Below are 19,070 nucleotides of genomic sequence, written 5' to 3'. Positions count from 1 at the left end.
TGTATTAGGGTTATATGGGCACATGTGTGGGTGTCGCAGTATCATCTAAAACAGGGCTACTGGACGACGCCACTGCCACTGCCACTGCTGCTGCTGCTGCTGCTACTTTGATGTAGTTAAATTTTAATTGGACTTTGGGTTTTTGTTCCCCGTCTGCGGTATTTCAACAGCAACTATGTCAAGTATGCGCAGGGGTTTATGCTTATATACGACACTGTGTGTGTGTGTGTTTACTCCCATATTAAGTTAACCAATTTCAGCGCTGAAACAGCAGCTAAAAGGAGTCTAAAGAACCAAAATGGAAGTCGCTTGTGTGGGCAGTCCGATGTGCTGGAACTGATTGGCCACTGGAGAAGAGCTCATAAAGATTTTATTTGACAATCTACATTTTTGGAATATTAATGGGTCATTGTATAGACTCAGTAGAGTACAAGTCCCATCACGGGACACTGCCAGATAGGCATTCAAGCCTCTAGACTGTCAATCCCTCGCAATGACTTCTGCAGGAGGTCTGCAAAGGTGCTGCTCCATCAGAAAGAGATTGAATAAAAGAATCCCCAACCTATCCAACATTATCAGTCAGTATTCGAAGCCCATGAGATACAACTTGGACCAGATTCTGTCAGCAGCCGGAGACTGTTCGATCTGTTCGCATTAGCCCATTACCCAAACCAATCAACGGACGTGTACGAGTATCTGTCCCATCTGACACGGACAACCATCTGACATTGGCTGGCGGCAAAGCCCGAAATTAACAACATTTGCTAACTAACAACAAATTAAGTCATACATTGTTTATAAGTGCTCAAGTGGGGACCACAGAAACCACCCGGAAAGAACCAGAGGACTGCCAGAGTACGAGTACCAGCCCCTGATGCCTGATCCCAGAGGCCTGGGAGTCCTGGGAGTCAAGTAACAGGAGTCCGACAACGTTCGCTTTAATGCCTAAATCAACTAAATTTGTGGGCAGCAAACTTATTTCCGGCATGCCGAGAACATTTACCAAAACACCAGAGCCATAGCCGGAGCCAGATCCAAACAGGAATCAACAGTCCAAGAATAGAGAGAGGCAGGGCAAGGGGAGTTGGCCAAAGGAGGACACCAAAATTCAACCATAAATTGATGCAGTAACACGCCCTGCCCTCAGCTCTTCCTTCTGCCTTCTGCCCAACCAGGAGATGCAGTTCTCCAAAAAATGAAAGAGAACTTTCGGACTGGAACGGCAGATGGATGCAGTCTTTGCTGCAATCCAATCCAATCCAATCCAATGCAATGCAATCCTTCTGTCTGCCCTGGCGTCCTGTGGTTGGAGGGGGAAGGGCGGGGGTTTGGGTAAAAACCCGAAAAGCGAGCAACCAACAATGCCAAGTTTTCGGTCAACTTTCGGCCAAAACAATGCCCAATCCCCAGGACCTCCGTGCTGGCATCGCTCCGTGCGTAAGCGCCCCCCCCCCAAAAAAACCCACATGGGGCACGCATCTTGTGCTTTTCCTTCGTGCCTCTTCTTCTCTCTCTTTCGCTCTCTTTCTCTGTGCGTGTGTGTGCTGGCATTAATAACGTGTGCAGCATGCAACGTGTCCTGCTTCTGACTCTGCCTCTGCCTCCGCCTCTCCTTCTACCTCTATCGTTGTGCTGCGTGCATCCTTCTGCAGCCTGCAACTGGAACTGGAGCCAGAGTTGGACTTTCTCTGGTCAATTCGCGGTTTTGCTTGTCACTTAGCCGACGGCCGACTGTTGGCCATGCGACCCGTTGGCCATTTGATAAACGACGAGGAGACGACAAACGACAAACGACGACTACTACGACGAGGAAGTGCCGCCCTCGCTCTCGCCCTCGCCCATCCCCTCGCCCTTTTGAGGCGACAATGTGACGACATTTAAGGCCAAGAGCTACAGGAGTGAGAGCCTCCTTTGTGAGATAGGTGTGGGCATGAGTATGGGTATTGGGGATGGTCCATGGGGATTGGAGAGAGCACCGCACTGAATTATCTCACCGAGGTGTCAAGGGGTCCGTTATGTCCGCAGGCCAACACGAACCGGAGATGGAGTTTGTTCAGTCTTGTGTGGGGATGGGATGTGTGGACTAAGTGTTAAGTGCTCCATGTCTAGCGGGGTATATGGAGATTCCACATAAGATATTCTGAGACTTGGAAAAGCTTTGCCATGAGGGGAAATACCTATTGCTGCTTCATTGTATTTTAATACCCGGTGCTCATAGTGGAAAGTGGATGTGTGTAAGGCTTAGAAGGAGGCCTTTCCGTCCCCATAAAGTATATATATTCGTGATCAGCAACAGTAGACGCGTCGATATAGCCTTGTCTGTCTGGCCTAGTCCTCAGAGACTATAACAGCTAGAGCAACCAAATCTTAAATCCAGACTCCTGGGATATCACACAGAATCAAGTTTGATGTCCCGCCAAGGACAAAACTCTGTGACCAGAGTATTTCCAGGTCGTTGTTGAAGGCGTGGCTGCTGCTCTGCTTCCCTGCTTCCATTGTGTGTTATGTTTAAGCTTTAAGTGGCGTAATAAGTCCAGATTGCAGCCTGTTTCTGGGTCCTGTCCTGAGGTCTCGCAATCCATCCACGGCTCTACCCCGCTCTCCGCTCCCCGTTCCACACCACACCGCACATTGCCGGGGCCATTTCGGGTTTGAACTGTTTCTGTTTCTGTTTCGGTCTCGGTTTGTTTGCTTCTGCCCGCAGAGCTTGCTTTGGCTTTTGCTTTTAAGCCAGAGGACTAGGAGCCGGACTAGGACAAGCACTAGGACAAGGACTACGACTAGGACTAGAAGTTTGACTAGGACTAGGCGCAGCAGCAGAGAGCTGAGTGGGGCGAGTGCGGCGAGTGGAGAACGGAGGCTGTTGGAGGCGTTTAACATTTTTGAGGCTTGATTGGATTTTACACAGGCCTGGGCGTAAAGTGAAAAATTGCATTTTGAGCAGCTGCTGGATTGCACTTGCCTCTGACTCGGCTGCATGTTGCAACCGAAATTTTGTTGTTGCTGTTGTTGCTTTTGTTGTTGTTGATGAAGTCGGCTTTGGTTTTGGTTTCATTTGGTTTTGCTGGTCAGCCAGGGTTGCGGCTGTCTGTTATTTTGAAATACTCGTTGAGTGGCTCGTTTGCGGTGAAATGCATGTGGCCGGCCATGCCCCATGCCCCATGCCCCATTGTTCCTGCCCCTCACGCCACCACACTTTCCATGCAACACACAAAGAGATAATGCAATTGTTTCACTCGCTCCCCTCTTCCCCTTCCGGTTCCTGTTCCTGTGCTCTGTGTTCTGTGTCCTGTGCCACACGCCTTTTCTTTACGCTGCTGCCGTCTTTAAGCTGCTTTAAGCCATCTGGCACGCCCATTTACGGTTTATTAGCACCTTAAGCTGTGCGCCCAAGCATGACCCCCCACCATTCGGCCACGCCCATTCACTCCGGCTGGGCCATGTGGGGGTGTAAGTTCAATATTGCATTTCTACGGCAATTAAAATGCATTTTCCGGTTACTTGACACAAAACATAATTTGCATTTCCTGCCTGCCTGCCCCTGACGCCACCCAAGCCAACCCCTTGGGGCATTGGATTGTTTAAATGCATAAATGATGCTTTGAACAGAGCGAGAGAGAGAGAGCTGCCTCTCGATGCCTGCCACTACCACAACAGTTGCAACGGCAACGGCAACGGCAGCTGCATCGTCGCCAACCGCAGACGCAGGAAGGCAGGCACAACCCTTGGATCCAAGGACCCAAGCCTCGATGATGATGATGATGCCCCATGCCACGCCTGTCTATCTGCATCTCGGTCCGGCGTTCTCCGTCTCCATCTCCATCTGCACTCTGTGTGTTGTGTCACCTTCAAACACTTTAACACTGTCCAGCTAGCAATTAGATTCGAAGAAGACACAGTCCAAATCGTTTCTTATTGTAGAATCGAACTCTTCAAATATTGAGGAGCTATTCTTAAAAGAATAGTTCAAGAAGCTTAATGCGGAGGATGGAGGTAAGCACAAATATGTCTACATATAATCGTTATACAACTTGACTGCAGTATATTTTCCCTCTGATCATATTGGGGATTTGGGGCATAAGTAATTCTAGTTCGAAGGCTAAGCGCCGTGGGGAGCCGTGTGGAGAGGCGGCCGGCTAGAGGCCGATTTTCCAGCGCTCTCAGACATTTTTAACAGCGAGCGGTAACAGTGCGCTGAAACCGGTGGCGGTAACAGTCGGTTAACAGAGAGATGTAGGCAGGTGCGGTAACATGCTGTTAATAGATAGCTTTAACCAGGTGCTGTAACAGGCTGTTAACAGCGAGCGGCAAGCACCTGGTGGCGGTGACAGCCTGTTAACGGAGAGCGGTAAGTACCTGGTGGCGGTAACAGTCTGTTAACAGAGAGCGGCAAGCACCTGGCGGCGGTAACAGCCTGTTACGGAGAGCTGCAGCGAGGAGCAGTAACAGGCTGTTAATAGAGATCTGCAACTTGCAGCGGTAACAGGCTGTTAAGCCGGAACAGCTCCACAAAATTGCCTGTTCTAAGGGACTAGGAACCTTGCAGCTTGCTGACCAGTGTAATTTGTTATCACCCATGTCTGGCATATGTCTCATTCTGCAAACATCACCCCTCTTCGGTGGCGGGGGTCCTGCTATGAAAAGTACAGCAATTGACATGCTCAGAGCCCATCGGCCGTGGGCCATCGGCCTATCGTCCTGTGTGTGAGGAGTTTGTCCAAATCACCGAGTTTAACAAATTAAATGACTTCTAGTGCGTACATTGTTTTGACACGGATGTGCCCCCAGTTCCACCGCCCTCCCCGCACCCAGAGAGCATGGCGTCACGGGAGTTTGGGCAGCGTCTGGACTATGCCAAATTGCTGTTGATTGCTCGACACTCAGGAAAGCCGTGTGGATGGCAGGGACAGGGTCAGGGCTCACCTGCAATGTGAGGCATTTGACAGGGCCCCCACCTCGACCACTGCAGGGCAGGGGAACAGGGGCAGGAGCAGGGCCAGGGGTAGGGTGCTGGATGAAGGTTTGCTGCTGGCAGGGCTGTTGGTACCCGTACCCGGTACCACGGTAACTGCACTTTCCATGACGCGTTGTCAACTGCAGTCAACATTTTGGTTTTGCAATGGTTTTTGGTTTGCTTCTCCCTCGGGCCATACACCAACACCAGCAAAGGGAATATTAATATTCACAAAAAAAGAAAACAAAACGAAACTATTTATGCCGCCCCATAGCCCAGTCCTCATCCGTAGCTCCCATCTGGTCCGTTGGACCACCCAAAATAATCATTTTTGCGCCGCCTTTGATACATTTCATACATTTTTATGGGCCGCACCCGCACCCGTTTTTGTCTTGCGCCGATCTCGGCGATCTCCGCGATCTCTGACGATCTACGCTCTCTTTAATGTCTTTATAAATACACAAAAACGCCCAAACGAAAAATATGAGAAATGATCTCTGCTCGGATCCGATGCCATCCCATACCCAGAACACCATTTGTCGTCCTCCTGTCGTCTTATTTTGTTTATGTTTATGGCAATTAAATTTCATTCAACAACGGGAATACACAAAAACTGCACTTGATCGTCGTCATATAAGGGGGATATATTGTGTGGTAGGTAGAAAATTGTTTATGCCTTGTTTGGTCCCCAACCGATGGACCATAAAAAACTGTGTGCCACAGCGCGGGGGAAGTCGCAGTGGCCGAAGGTGGCCTGGAGGAGAGAAGATTGGGGTAAGAGATGCCGCAATTATTTTAATCGAATGAATAGATCTTGAAGGGAATTAAGATCGCGTTTATTTCGATTTCTTTCATCAATTACTTTGACCTCTTTTGGAGCCAGTCTGACTCTGAATTCGTGAGGGCCTTAATCCGATATGCAGAAAAATTTGTTGTCTTGTTAGCGGCGAGAACTTTCCTTGAATTCCACCTACGAGTATCACAAATTCACTTTCCTTTCATTCCTTTCTTGCTCTCGCTCAAGCATTCACCGCGAATATTCCACATAAATTTGTGGATTCGATGCGGTATACATATGTGTGTAAAAAGTATTTAAAAAGACAAAAAATGGGTAGATATGTAGACGGTTGATGGCAGAGCCGCTAAAACTATTTTCGTAGTCACACCCGCGTGTGGGTATCGGAGGCGCCACCCACATAGAGATGGCTTGTACTAGGGGGTGGAGCCAGCCAAGGAGGAATGCCAGGGGGCAACCGCAGTGTCAAACGGATTCTGTCTGCCGTCAGTTGAGTGAAGTCGGTTGGGGTTTGTTCTCACTTTTCGTCTCCGAGCCATCCTGAAGCGTTTCCTTGTCTTGGCTAGGCAAATTTCATTGGATCCCGTTGGCCCACACACACATACATATGTGTGGCTGTGTGCGGGGGGAGTGTATGGCATTTGAGTCGTCTTTGACGCTCCTTTTGCCGCCTTTGATGATACGTACATACGGACAGGAAAAAAAAGGATAAAAATTGAATTTCATTTGGTTTTTTCTCCGTTCACTTTTTATGGCTCCAACTTTGAGTGGCTTCGTACTTCCACTCAAGTGTCCTCCCCCACTCAACTCGGAGCTGAGTTGAGTGGAGTGGAGTGGAGTCCGGCACTCCATTCGAGCTCTCACTCGTTGTGCCACTTTGTCTTCACTGTAATGCGCCGTTGCAGGCTCTCAATTAGCAAATTAAGCACTCACTCGCACTCACGCAAACACTCACTCGCACACTCACTCACACAGAGGCACTCACTCGCACAGTTGCACTCGTGTGCTCCTGTGCTCGTGTTCGTTTACGTGCCCCAAGCAAGGGTTGAACCGTGCTGGGGCTCTCGCTCTCGTTCGCTCTCGCCATTGTGTTGCTCCACTCAAAAATTAGTTGAGTCGCCCCAAACGGCGACCCCGCCCCCACCAGATGCAGGCCATTGCAATCACCTCTGTCTGTGTGTGTCTCGTGCAGGAGTGTGCGTGCGGTCAGTTTTTGTTGGGTTTTTTTTTGGGGCTTTTCTATTACGTTTTTAATGTGCAAGTTTTTTTTTTGCTTATTGAGGAAAATCGGACTGTTGGCGGTTTATTTGCCAGAAGAACGATCTTTTGTGGAATCTATCTAAATCTCTCCAAGGAAAACTATCAGACATCGTTATTCGTAGATTTTCAAAAGCGAAACAGAATACATCAGTTTTGGGAGAATGTCTGAAGCCAGATCGTCATCGTCACAAGTCGTAACCTATAGAGAAATTCTCAATGGCTAAGCGCAAGATCAATTTAAGACAGTATAAAATGCCAGCCTAAAATAATCTTGTACCAAAATAAGAACCAAAGAAATATGCACATATTTCTATCAATTAGAATTGCCTCCACAAAATCCCTGTGATTCCCTTACATCCTATTTGATTCTTTTACATGAAATATATGTATTTTGTTTGCCCAAATGTTCTTCTAAAGCGGACGTGGCTGCTTCTATACCAACCCAAAAATTTGTTGCTTTTCTCACTTGAATAATTCAGTCTGTCTGCCCTCCGCCATCACATGTGTATGTATATTTTTGCGTCACTGATTTCATTATTCCCGTGTAAATTTCAGGGCTTCAGTTGGCCTAATCACACGCACCTTCAACCACCTTGCCCAACCAACGTATGGGGTTTTCGCCTCACCACCAACGACAACAACAACAACAACAACGACCAACAACAACATTTTGCGGTGTCTGTGCCTGTGTTCCGGTGTTCCTGTGAAGGGAAGGGGCCCCAGATATTTGTGTGCAATTTTTAGTTAAATTATTTTTACACCCAAAATGCCAAACCAAAACACCCAACACATGAGTAAAAGCAGAAACAAAAAAAAAAATGGGATATACATGAGGAAAACCTGAACACAAAATTCGATGCCATTTGAAATTTGTTGGGCCCATGAGATGCGTTGCATATGCAACACATTGGGTTGCTCTCTGTGGGGCTGTGCGGGTGGTTGCATTTTGCATTTAAGGGATCCCCTGGACACACACACACACACACGCACACACACACACAAAGTGGCAAGTGCAGATTTGAAGTTATTACGAAAAACTAACCAACATTTTGTGGGTTTGAAGTTGTGTGGAATAATATTGGTAGACCCAAAAAGCCTTTGCTATGATTGTTGTTGCAAATATTTTTATTACCTATTCGCACACGCACACGCACACACACACAGGTGCAGGTGCCACAAAAGAGTGTGGCACATGCAGATTCGGGTGATGGAGGAGATGCCGGCCAATTGATGAATTGAGTTTTGAGTGCATGAACGAAACCTTTCAGGCTGGCAGCCAGGAAATAATCAACCGGCTAAACTCTATTTCGGGAATGACAGATGAACAGATTTCCCCAGTGAGAGGAGTGTGTCCAGGACGTGGGCCAGGTGTGGGTCCATTTAATTTAGAGTTTTCTCTGCTGGGCATTCCTTTGATTCTTTAAGCGCTTGCAGAAGGCTTTAAGATGTCCTAGAGGTTCTTCCGACCTTCTTTTGTAAGGATTATGATGATCCTTCCTGAGGCATCATTGATATTCCACCTCCTTTAAGAGCTCCCCAATAACTGTCATCTACGATGATGACCTCCCCCCACTAAAGACCGCAACCAAGCGGCCAGTACTCAATCACCTAGCAATTTTACAAATCTCGCAAAAAAACGAAGAAAAAGCGACACTCGTTATAATTTGTAGAGACCCCCAACCGGGGAAACAAACAACAGGACCAGGCAAAACGGGAAGGTGCAAGAAACAAAAAAATGTTGTGTGTAAAAACCGCCAAACACACACGCAAACAAAAACAAGGTCCAAACAAATGCAACAACCAGCGGAGAGGAACAACAATTGGCTGTTGCCTGTTGGCTGTCGGCTGTTGGCTGTCGGCTGTTGCCGTTGTGTTGCATTGTGGGTAGGAAAAATTACGAAACCAAAAATCAGCAACCAAATATGTGGTTGCCACCAACAAAAGGCCCAAAACAGAGAATACATATCCCCAAGAGCCCCATGGCGAGTGGTTTGGGCGTGCTTTTTGGGGCGGTGGAAGGGGATGGCCAGCAGGTGAGTTGTTTGGTGGTCAATTTTTTTCAACTCTCTCTCTATCTCCCTCCCTCCCTGGCTGTCTCTCTGCCTGTTCAGTGTCAAAGAAGCAAAAAAGTGCTGTGCAAAGAGAGAGAGAGAGAGAGAGAGAGAGAGAGTGAAACGATTGCAATGCAACTTTGGGGCAAGGACAATGCAACAATCCGCAGCAAAGCCCACGTGTGGACATCGGTCTCCACTCCACACCCAATTTGTTGCTGCAATAATAAACATGGAAGAACACGCGTGTCCAGCACTCCCCGGTTCCCTGCCAGCCCCTGCCCTTTTTTTGATACCCTGAACGAGCAGAACACAGAGGCATGCTCAGCAGACCCAACAGGGGATCTATGAATGCACTTTGACTTTAGGAGCTCAACACTTTACTAAACAATGAAGAAAAATACACATTTCTTGTAGACCATTTCTACGAATCGGAGAATCCACGGTATCCCTCAGTCGTCAAACCCAACGACAGGGCTACCACTTATTTTACACATTCTTTTTTTCTGCGAGACCAATAACAACAATTACGCAGTGGGCTGCCCCATTCAAGCGCCCCATTTTTCCCCGCCTTTGTACGCATACGTATACGAGTCCCGGGTACGCCATGACGTTGCATTGCGGGCTGTAAGGTGCGTGCGATGGAGCGACAGGGTAGGGGGGGGGGACAGGGTAGAAGGGGGAGATTGGGTTGTCTGACAGCTGTACAAACGCAGACCGACAAACAGGGCTGATCGGCGGGACCTGGCAGGACGCGTTTGGTCAGTTGGCTGGTTTCCGCTGCACACGTGGCGTATGCGTAATAAGCGCCATGCGAAAAGCGAAAAGCGAAAAATGGGGGAAAAAAATCAATAAAAAGCACAACAAAAAGGGCAAAAGACAAGCAAACAAAAGTGCAAGCCCACGGTGGGGTCCGTCTTGTGCCACAGCCCCCACACACGGAGAAAGAGAGAGAGGGCGACTGGGAGTCCTTCCCGGGGACAGCCATTGCAGTCAAACTTGTTGACAATCACGTTTGCCGCGACTCGACGCATCGCGACCCGGCATGCAAAGGCCTGCCTCCTGGGCCATTACTGCCACACATCGCATCGGCCCAGGTTCTTTTGCATTTTGCTTCTTTTTGGGGTTTTGCATTTTGAGGCCAACATTGAGGCCACGAACTGCGGAATGGACAGGGCAATGGTAACATGGTGCCTCCTCCTCATCCTTTGACACGGAGCTGCCCCACCTCCTCCTCCTCCTCCTCCTGCTCCTCCTCCTGTTGCTGATGGCTGTTGTGGATTTTTTATTTTCGGCCTTGTTGGCTCGGCTGGTGTGTAAATTTATGACGCTGGTTAAGTAGTTGCAGCCAGTTGACTGCCTTCTCGATACCCTCGATCGGTATTGCAACGGGTATCCCAGAAGCAGCAACAGACTGACTTTTGAGATCTTGTCACGACTCACGACTGCGTTGTTCGTATTTAACCTGTACGCCTTTGGGCTTTTCTCTCTCTCACTAATTTGTGTAGGCCTGGCTGATATTTTACCCTCTCGAAATATGTTCGACTCATTGCAGATCTCTGACAATATAATGGAGCACTCGTAATTAAGCTGATTGATTAGGTTTTCCACTGCCATTCTTATTCGACGATAATCGCAGCTCTAGCGCTGACGTTCACATGCGAATGGTCAAAGTATGGGCTAAACAAAGAACAGCTGATTGAATGCCGCCAAAAAAGTTATTTGGGCATATGATGATCCATATTCAATGTGTTCAAAGAATCATAAAATCTACTGCCAATAGGAATTGCACCGAATCTTAAAATGGTTGAAGCCTTTAGAGCCGCTGCAGCGTTTAAGGTGGCGTCTAGTCGGGTTGGACCACACTTCAAGAGGGGCACAACCTCCAGCCGCTTTACAGGTCATCAGTCAGTCGTGCCCTACGACCTTCCTGCTGTCTCTGTCCGTAGGCTCTTTGGCGTGTGGGAGTTTCTCTGGTTACGCACTGCCTGTTTGCCAATTTTTCAACAGCTTGTTAACATTTTGTCGCCCATCAATGGGAAATGCAACGAACTGGACACGGACAACCCGTGCCACTGCCACTGCCACACGTCACACAGAGGGCAGGGCGCACAAAAGGAGCGTAACCTATTTTGACAGGCTCAGGCAAGGAGAAGGAGCAGGAGCATGGGTGAGAGGAGTAGGAGGATCTGGACAAGGCTCAGGAGGATTAACTGGAGCACGGATTGAAGGCCACTTGGAGTTGGAGTTGTAGTTGGAGGCAAAGAAAACGCGTTAATGAAGTGTTGCTGGAGAGCTCATTATGCATTTTGCTCACGTTTTTAATTTTTAATTGCATTTTCTTTGTATGCGTGTGTGTGTGTGTGTGTGTGAGTGTGTATGTCCTGGTTTCGGTCCTTTCATTAAACGACACCGCACGACGGCAAACGATTAAAATGACCGCCGAGCAGCAAATCGAATTAATTTTTGTAACGTGCAAATGTCCGGCCAGCAAAAGTTTTCGCCCCCAGACTCCAGCCCGTGGGCGGCCCAGGAGAGTGGAGGGGGGGGAGAATCATCCGATGCATTAAATCCTTTCTGCCACACGACACATTTAAGTTGCTGATTAAGCTCGGCCTCTGACTCCGCCTCCGTCTACGCCTCCGCACCGCTCCGCTCCACTCATTATGTACTCCACCATGGGATTTCCGTATATTATGTACTTAAGCACATAAAGATGTAATGACCTGTATGCCGTACATTCGAAAGAGACACACAGCGATGGTAAAAATGAGAAAAACGAGACAGAAACAGATAAAGAGGTAGAGGGGTAGCGGGTAGCGGGGTAGAGGGAGGTGTGGCACCTGGCCGATGGCCGCAGAAACCAGCAACCCGGCAGGCAAAAGGATGTCCACGTTCGGCTTAATAAACTACAAGGCACACAGAGGCTGTTTTTAACTAGCTTTAATTGAAAAAAAATTAAAGAAAAGGAGCCAAGGACCCAGATCAGAAACACTTTAAATGGAAAATGGAGCATCAGGAGAAGCAGAAGCGTTAAATTGAGGATTTCAGCCAAGAAGCGGCAATAGTGGAGAGGGATTTCCATAGGATTTGGTTATAGAACCCTTGGATAAAACGCTTAACGATCCGCAAGATCATCAGGAGCAGCAGCAGCAACAACTACAAGTGCAACGACATCCATCGAAACATCCACAACAACATCCACGACATCGACAGCAGCAGCAGGAGCAGCAACAACATGAGGTCCTCTCATATTTTTTAATGAATATTGAGGATTAAAGGAATTCTGCTGGATTTTCATTGAATTATGCATTTTGTTGCTGTTGTTGCTGGTCGGACGACTCCTCCCACTCGCAACCAATCACAACCTCAGCCCGCACTGGCCCCGGGGGCAGTGCAGCCATGCCTCTTCCTGGCTGCGGTTTCTGCTGGGGAGCAACCGACCAGGAACATATATCCCATATATTTCTTTGTCGCACGCGATGATTTATTAAGTCATTAGCACTTGTGTGGCTGTTGCTGCTGCTGCTGCTGGTAGTCCGCCCCCTATCCTGGTTTCCTCTCGCTGGCCAGGATGCAACCAGGATGCGGACACACACGCATACGGCAGAGAACGTCGGGCAGACACCGCCCGCCCCCTCATCGTGCAACTTGTAATTCTTATTAATTGTGTGCGCTGTTGTTGCATGCCCCCTCGCCACCCACCAAACACATACGAATATACTGTATGCGTATGTATAGGTATTTAATTTTCAGGGATTTTGCTGATGTTGGTGCAATGGCGGCCAGGACATTAATGCATTGGATTCAGGACATAGCATTAACTCTTTCAGTTTGCGCATTTTTAAATAGAACACCAGATTGCAGGTTGCCTGAATATTTAATGCTGCACGGAGTGCGGAGTGCGGACTGCGGACTGCGGAATCCTGTGGAGGCAGCAGCAAAAGATATCGACAGGCGACGGGTAGAATCGAAAGGTTTTCGTTCTTTGGTTGGAGAAACAAGCGAAATGGGAAAGGGAAGGCATATGGAAATCCACGAATGATTTCGAATAACTTTAAGTCTTTAAGAGACAATTCCAGTAGGAAATTCGGCTCGAAATAAGTTGAATCCACTTGAAAAGATTTCCTTATTCAAATTTATGGTAAGTAAATACCATTCTCATATTATTTGATTGATATTCAGAGTGTCTGTAATGAAAGATTTCAATGTGCGAACTTGTTTTCAGATGTATATGGAGATACCTTTAGAAATGGAATAAAGATGAATTGGATTGGATTCAAGATGGCATCTCTTGCTCACCTTTCCATCAACTCTCCAATGCAGCAACGCAAAAGTCCCTGTGACAACGCGTCGTATACTCAATATTCAATAGCCATGCCATGGAATGTCCATTGCGAAGTGCGAGTGCGAGAGTATATCAAATAAAGAACACACTGTTCGACGTTGGACGTTGGATGTTGGAGCATTTCACTGCAAATTGAAGCTGTCACTGCAGCGGCCTTTCACTCAATTCATCCAACTCGACCGCAGATCGAACAACTTTAAGCCAATTTGTGTGTGAGACGTTAAAGAATTGTATGGCTTCTGTTTGGCCGCCATCTCCTTTCCTCCTACTTCATCTCCTTGCTGCTGCTGCTGCTGCTGCTGCACCAGCGTTCAGGGAAGGGACAGGGGGAAGGGAGTGGTAATGAGAAGGAAGAGGAGAGTGGGAGAATGTCAGAAATGCGTGTGAAAAATAAACGAGATTTTCGCAACGCGCTTTTGATATTTTTGCATGACAGAAGCCAAATGAGAAAATGCGATTTTCCGCATTGCTCCGGCCAATGACATGGACATGGCGGTGGCAATGGCAATGGCAGTGGCAGTGGCAGCGGCAGCGGCATGGGGAACGGAGCACGGCGAAACGGTCGGTGGCAGTGGCGATGGCGGTGGCGATGCCGATGGCAGCAATGTCAGTGGAAGCAATGGAAGCCACCAGGATGCTGTCCAAAGGCCTACCAACTTAATGTGCTGGCATTTCCTGGCACACAAACACACAAAGAGAGACAGAAACACACACAGAGAACAGACTGCAAGCAGAGACGTAGAGACGTAGAGAGAGCACACATACAGAGGCATACGTGGAGAGAGAGAGAGAGAGTGAGAAATGCAGCGAGACAGACGCACAATAATTTTTACAATTTGCAGCAATGCGTTTTTAATTTAAATCGATAAAAGTTGCATTCGCACAAAAACAACACAAAAACCCAGACGAAGACAACAACAATCGCACACAGAGCACAATATAATTGCAAGCAACCCTCATCTATAGGGAGTCTCAGCCGTATATCACAATCCCATCACCAACCGAACCCCCAATCCCCAACCAATCTCCTCCTCCACTCTCGTGTTTGCCATTAAATGGTCGGAAAATGTTTAATTATGATAAAAAACAATTGTGAAATAGAAAAACGGAGAGACTACAATGCATTTTAGAGCTTTATCAGAGGCTAATGAAAGAGCTACAAAAACGTGTTGATTGGAGACCATATTATCTCAATGGACCCACAGTTTCACAGGAAAATCTTCACAAAAAAGGAACACAGATTATGCTCAATTTTTCCACTGGAATAAATATCAAATTGATATATTTAAATATGGGTTTCCCCATTCAAATTATATTTGAAATTCTCAATTTCAAGCACTTTACTTCCAATTGGACTTGTATCAAAGAACACTAGATAAAATAGACATAAAACCAAGGCATTTTATTTTGAAATTTGTATTAAATCATTATTATAGCCAAATCACGCAAATATGCCAGCTCGAATGATCAAAATATACTGAAAGCTATTACTCAGTTTTGAATTTTGAAAAAGCATCCATAAATTTATCTAAAACATTTCCCATCGGATTTACTGCAATTTGTATTAATTTTTTTTTTAATTGACGAATGCCAGGCGGAATGCGAACATTTTTTGATTTCTATGGGACTTCATTATATTTCACTTTAAGCCATTTCGAATCCACGACAAACATTTAACACTTCGGTGATAATCATACAAAATTATAATTCATCGCATAATAAATGCAAATGAAATTCATTCAGAACCAATAAATGTTGGACTTTGTGCTGTACAAAATTTTGTTAACTTTTTGCCACCCAAAAAACGCATATAATTTTAACATATTAAAATAAATCATTAAGTGTACACAAAAGCTTTTGCCGGCACACAAAAAGTGGCAGCCAAAACTCTCAAATTGGCCAATCAGCGGCAGTGGCAGCAAATGCAGCAACAACAACAACTAAAACTAAACATTTCGCAATAAATTATAGAAATTAAATTAAATACATATTATAAAATGAAACGTTCAACTGTCGCATTGCATTAGGCGGCGGCAAAAATATATACATATGCAAATACATGTATGAATGCATGTTTTTTATACAAAAAAACAAAAACAAAAAATAGATGAATATATGGAAAAACAGAGATAACAATGAGGGAAAACAGGAAAACAACATTTCTGCAGTTAACAAAAAAAAAATGTGAAATGTGAAAAAGGGAAAAAGAATAATTTCATTGCCTACTTTTCAGCGTAGGCTGCAAAAATTTTGCATTTATTTTTTGTTGTTGCTTTTGCTGTTGCCATTGCAATTTGTTTTGTTTGTGATTTGACTGCCAGGCCGCATACACACATATGCACACACACACACACACAGACAGACAGAGAGAGAGATACATCTGCAAATACAGATCCAGATACATCCATCTGTCCCATCTGTCTGCGTGTGTTTATTTCATTTTATTATTTTTTCTCTTTTGCGGTCAACGAGTTGGTTGACCACTTTCAAATACAGCCCACCGACCTTTCTCCACACCCATGCCCCTGCCCATGCTCACGTCCAACATCAGGCTCCAATCCACTCGCAATCGCAATCGCACTCGCACTTGAGCTGTCGGCTCATCTGACTGACTGACTGACTGACTGGCGCGCCCTCACTCGCCTGGATCCATATCCGAATCTCTGTTGATTATGCACAATATTTGATGTCTACTACTCTGCTTTTTTTTTGCCACAAGTACTCTTAGTTGTGCCGATCAATGACTCCAATCTAAGGCTTACCGATGACCATGTTCCACTTGTGAATCGCTATCTGTAGTGGAAAGTAAACTAGAAGTTTGATCAACTAACACAACTATTGCGGATAGATACTTCTTTATAGATACATATACCAGAGAAATCTACGAAATGACGGGACAGATGGATGGTTAAGCAAGCTGGACGATCGCATAGCACAGCTTGATCTCTTCCACATTCAACTCCAATCTTCCCAATGAATGAACGATATAAGTATTGTCAAGTACTCTCCTCTGTGCCTTTCTATCCGACCCACTCCATCTGAGTTCTGTTTGCATTTATACTCTGCTTTTTTTACAAACTGTTTTCAGTTGATTTAAAACGTTTAACACTCGCTGGAGAAGCTGCCCTTTTTTTGTTGTTGTTTTCGTATTTCCTCTGTCTCTTTTTTTTAGTTGTTGGCCCGCTTGGTTAACCGTTGAATTATCAATTTCGCGGTTGAACTTGCGGTACATAAGTGCGGTTCACCAATGAGTTTTCCAAGGTATCATATTGTATACGTCTGTGTGCGTGTGTGTGTGTGTGTGTGTGAGGGTGAGCACCTGTACATATAGTTGTCCTATAATTGTTGTCTTTGTTTGCACACACACATACACACACACACAATCGCACTGACACTCTCGCAGCACGAAATTAATACGTTAAATTTTAATTAATTACATTAAGTAAAAATGGTTCACTGCACGTTGCATTTTTGACATGTCAAGTGCTTCATTAAATGCTCTTCGAAACGCTTTCTCTCTTGCATTCGGCTATGCTTCTGTTTTTCTGCGAAACTCAATTATTCAATTGGTTCAATTAATGTTATTGTTAGCATTTCTTTAACCATTCAAGCATATATAAAATTGCTCTTGCTACAGTTTTTCTATATCTTATTTAGATGCGATTTTTTACTGGATATTTACCGCTTACTTTCATCCGAATGTTGTTCCAGATCAAATAGTCATTTCCTAAATTATTCTTAATTATTGATTCACCTCTTCTTGGATGTTTTTCTGCCCTAATCATAATCTAGAAAAAATTATTCCATTTCCAATTCCAATTCCAATGGTTCAATCACCTTTGGGATAGATTTCCCAAGCCAAAGTGATTCGAAAGAATCAAATACGAGAACCATTAAAGAGCTTGAAGTGTATGACAGTTTGTAGATCTTCAACTTGGAAATTAGTCCACTAAAAAGCAGTATTTGAAGAGCTTTGATGATTGATTGGTAATCGCTCAAGTTGAATCATTTCTCTACCCCAAAATGAACCCCAAAAATGTAAGAAATTCCTTCAGATAACTCACCCGCTGGCTTCCGCTGTGTGTGCACCGGAGTGCACGTATCGAGGGATCGACAGCTGCTGGTGTGATGATGAACAGTTGGAACGATTGGATAGATCGATTATAACTATCTTTGACACAGAACTCTTTATCTCTCTCTGCAAGATCTCTCTCTTCACTGTACTCAACTTTCGATCTTTCCTTTGGGCGCCGCTCAGAGAGCCGCTCTGAAGCTGGAGCACACTCAAAACAAAAAAAAGAAAACCATCCACATAAACGATTGGCCTGGCATATTTCGGGCGATCGATCACACAAATCCAAAACGAACCGATCGCTCACAGGATCGATCTCCTCAATCACTTGCGATACACTTCGATAACGTTCGATAGCTGCAACGGGAGAGCGCGCGGAGCGGAGAACGCAGCGAAGGAACACCGAAGGGTCTCGCACTCACGTAGTGGCTACGCAAACGGAACGGAACGCAAACGGAACGGAAGCACACGGCCGGCGAGTTAGTGGTCAGAATGCAGAGTGACACATTGGGGGTACCTGCACAGCATCCAGAGCCCCACAGAAGCTGTCTTCGGTTCGCTGCTGCTGCCTGCTGCCTGCTGCTGCCTGCCGCTGCTGCTGCGGATGGATGGATGGATGGGAATGCAGTTCGTGTGCCGCACACGAGTGCCGCCGAATGCCACGCACAACAACAGCTTTTGAGCGCACCCGATTTGCAGATTGCAATTGGTAAAGGGCAAGCAGTGCCGAACCTCGAACCTCGAACTCGACCAGAACCCGAACCTCGACACGAAGCCCGCGATACGAGTTCGTTCTGAACGAGCTATAGGATGCGTTGTTGGTGCGTGGGTCGTCTCCGAGTCTCCGAGTCTCCTGTCGTGCCGTGCGTGTGACGCTTTGAACCGGTTAACGGCACAATTGCAAATGATAACACGCACACGAAAATGCTCGGGCTGAAAATTTTCGAAATTTTCACACAAAAAAACTTTTCAAATTTCAAAGCAGGCAGGCAGCAGCAACAACGCCGCGTCGGCGTTTCCTATCTCTCTGTATGTGTTTGTGTGTGTGGGTGGTATGATGATACATATGTGTGGCGGCTCACACACATATGGCACAGAGGGCCTTAAATAACTCAAACGGAAATTGAGTTTCAGCTCAAAAACGACGACGACGACGACGATGACGACGCAGCGGCCGAGGTCTCAGATCTCAGGCTCATTGTCGAGGGGCCTGTGTTTACCGTAACATTTTATGCAACAATTAAAAGAGCACAAAACAGTGGCGCAAGATGGGGTTCAAGTTGGAGTAGTAGTAGTGGTAGTACCCCAACCCTTAGTGCCTCCAAAGGGCGGCCCTTTGGTCAGTTGTTCTTCGGAGTTGCCTTGGAGAAGCGCGCCAAAAATTTTGGAATTGAATAAATTTTGATAATAAATGAGCAACCCCAGGGTCAGTCCGCCCCCCAATGGACCAACGAGTGACCAACCCCCTGCTCGCTGGCTATCTCACTCTCTCACTCTCACTCTCTCTCTCTCTTTCTGTGTCTCTGTCTCTCACCCCCCTTTTTGGAAACTCGAAAATTTTCACTCATTTGAAAATCAGGTTTTATTTC

At 46.3% G+C, this 19,070-nt stretch overlaps 1 protein-coding gene across 2 annotated transcripts in view; it reads right to left on the bottom strand.

Moving 5' to 3' along the window:
* RunxA (Runt related A) overlaps positions 1-18,384 on the bottom strand; it is a 37,301-nt gene extending 18,917 nt beyond the window's left edge. Inside the window, exon 1 of one of the 2 annotated variants that reach the window (XM_033383909.1) lies at positions 17,474-18,384. The gene's annotated coding sequence lies outside the window, so the exon portion shown is untranslated. The remainder of the gene's footprint in view (positions 1-17,473) is intronic. The other variant, XM_002134285.3, reaches the window with a different exon arrangement.
* Positions 18,385-19,070: the final 686 nt, after the last annotated feature.

Source organism: Drosophila pseudoobscura, chromosome X, assembly GCF_009870125.1.
Source record: "Drosophila pseudoobscura strain MV-25-SWS-2005 chromosome X, UCI_Dpse_MV25, whole genome shotgun sequence".
Taxonomy (NCBI): domain Eukaryota; kingdom Metazoa; phylum Arthropoda; class Insecta; order Diptera; family Drosophilidae; genus Drosophila; species Drosophila pseudoobscura.
This window is presented reverse-complemented; position numbering and strand designations above follow the sequence as displayed.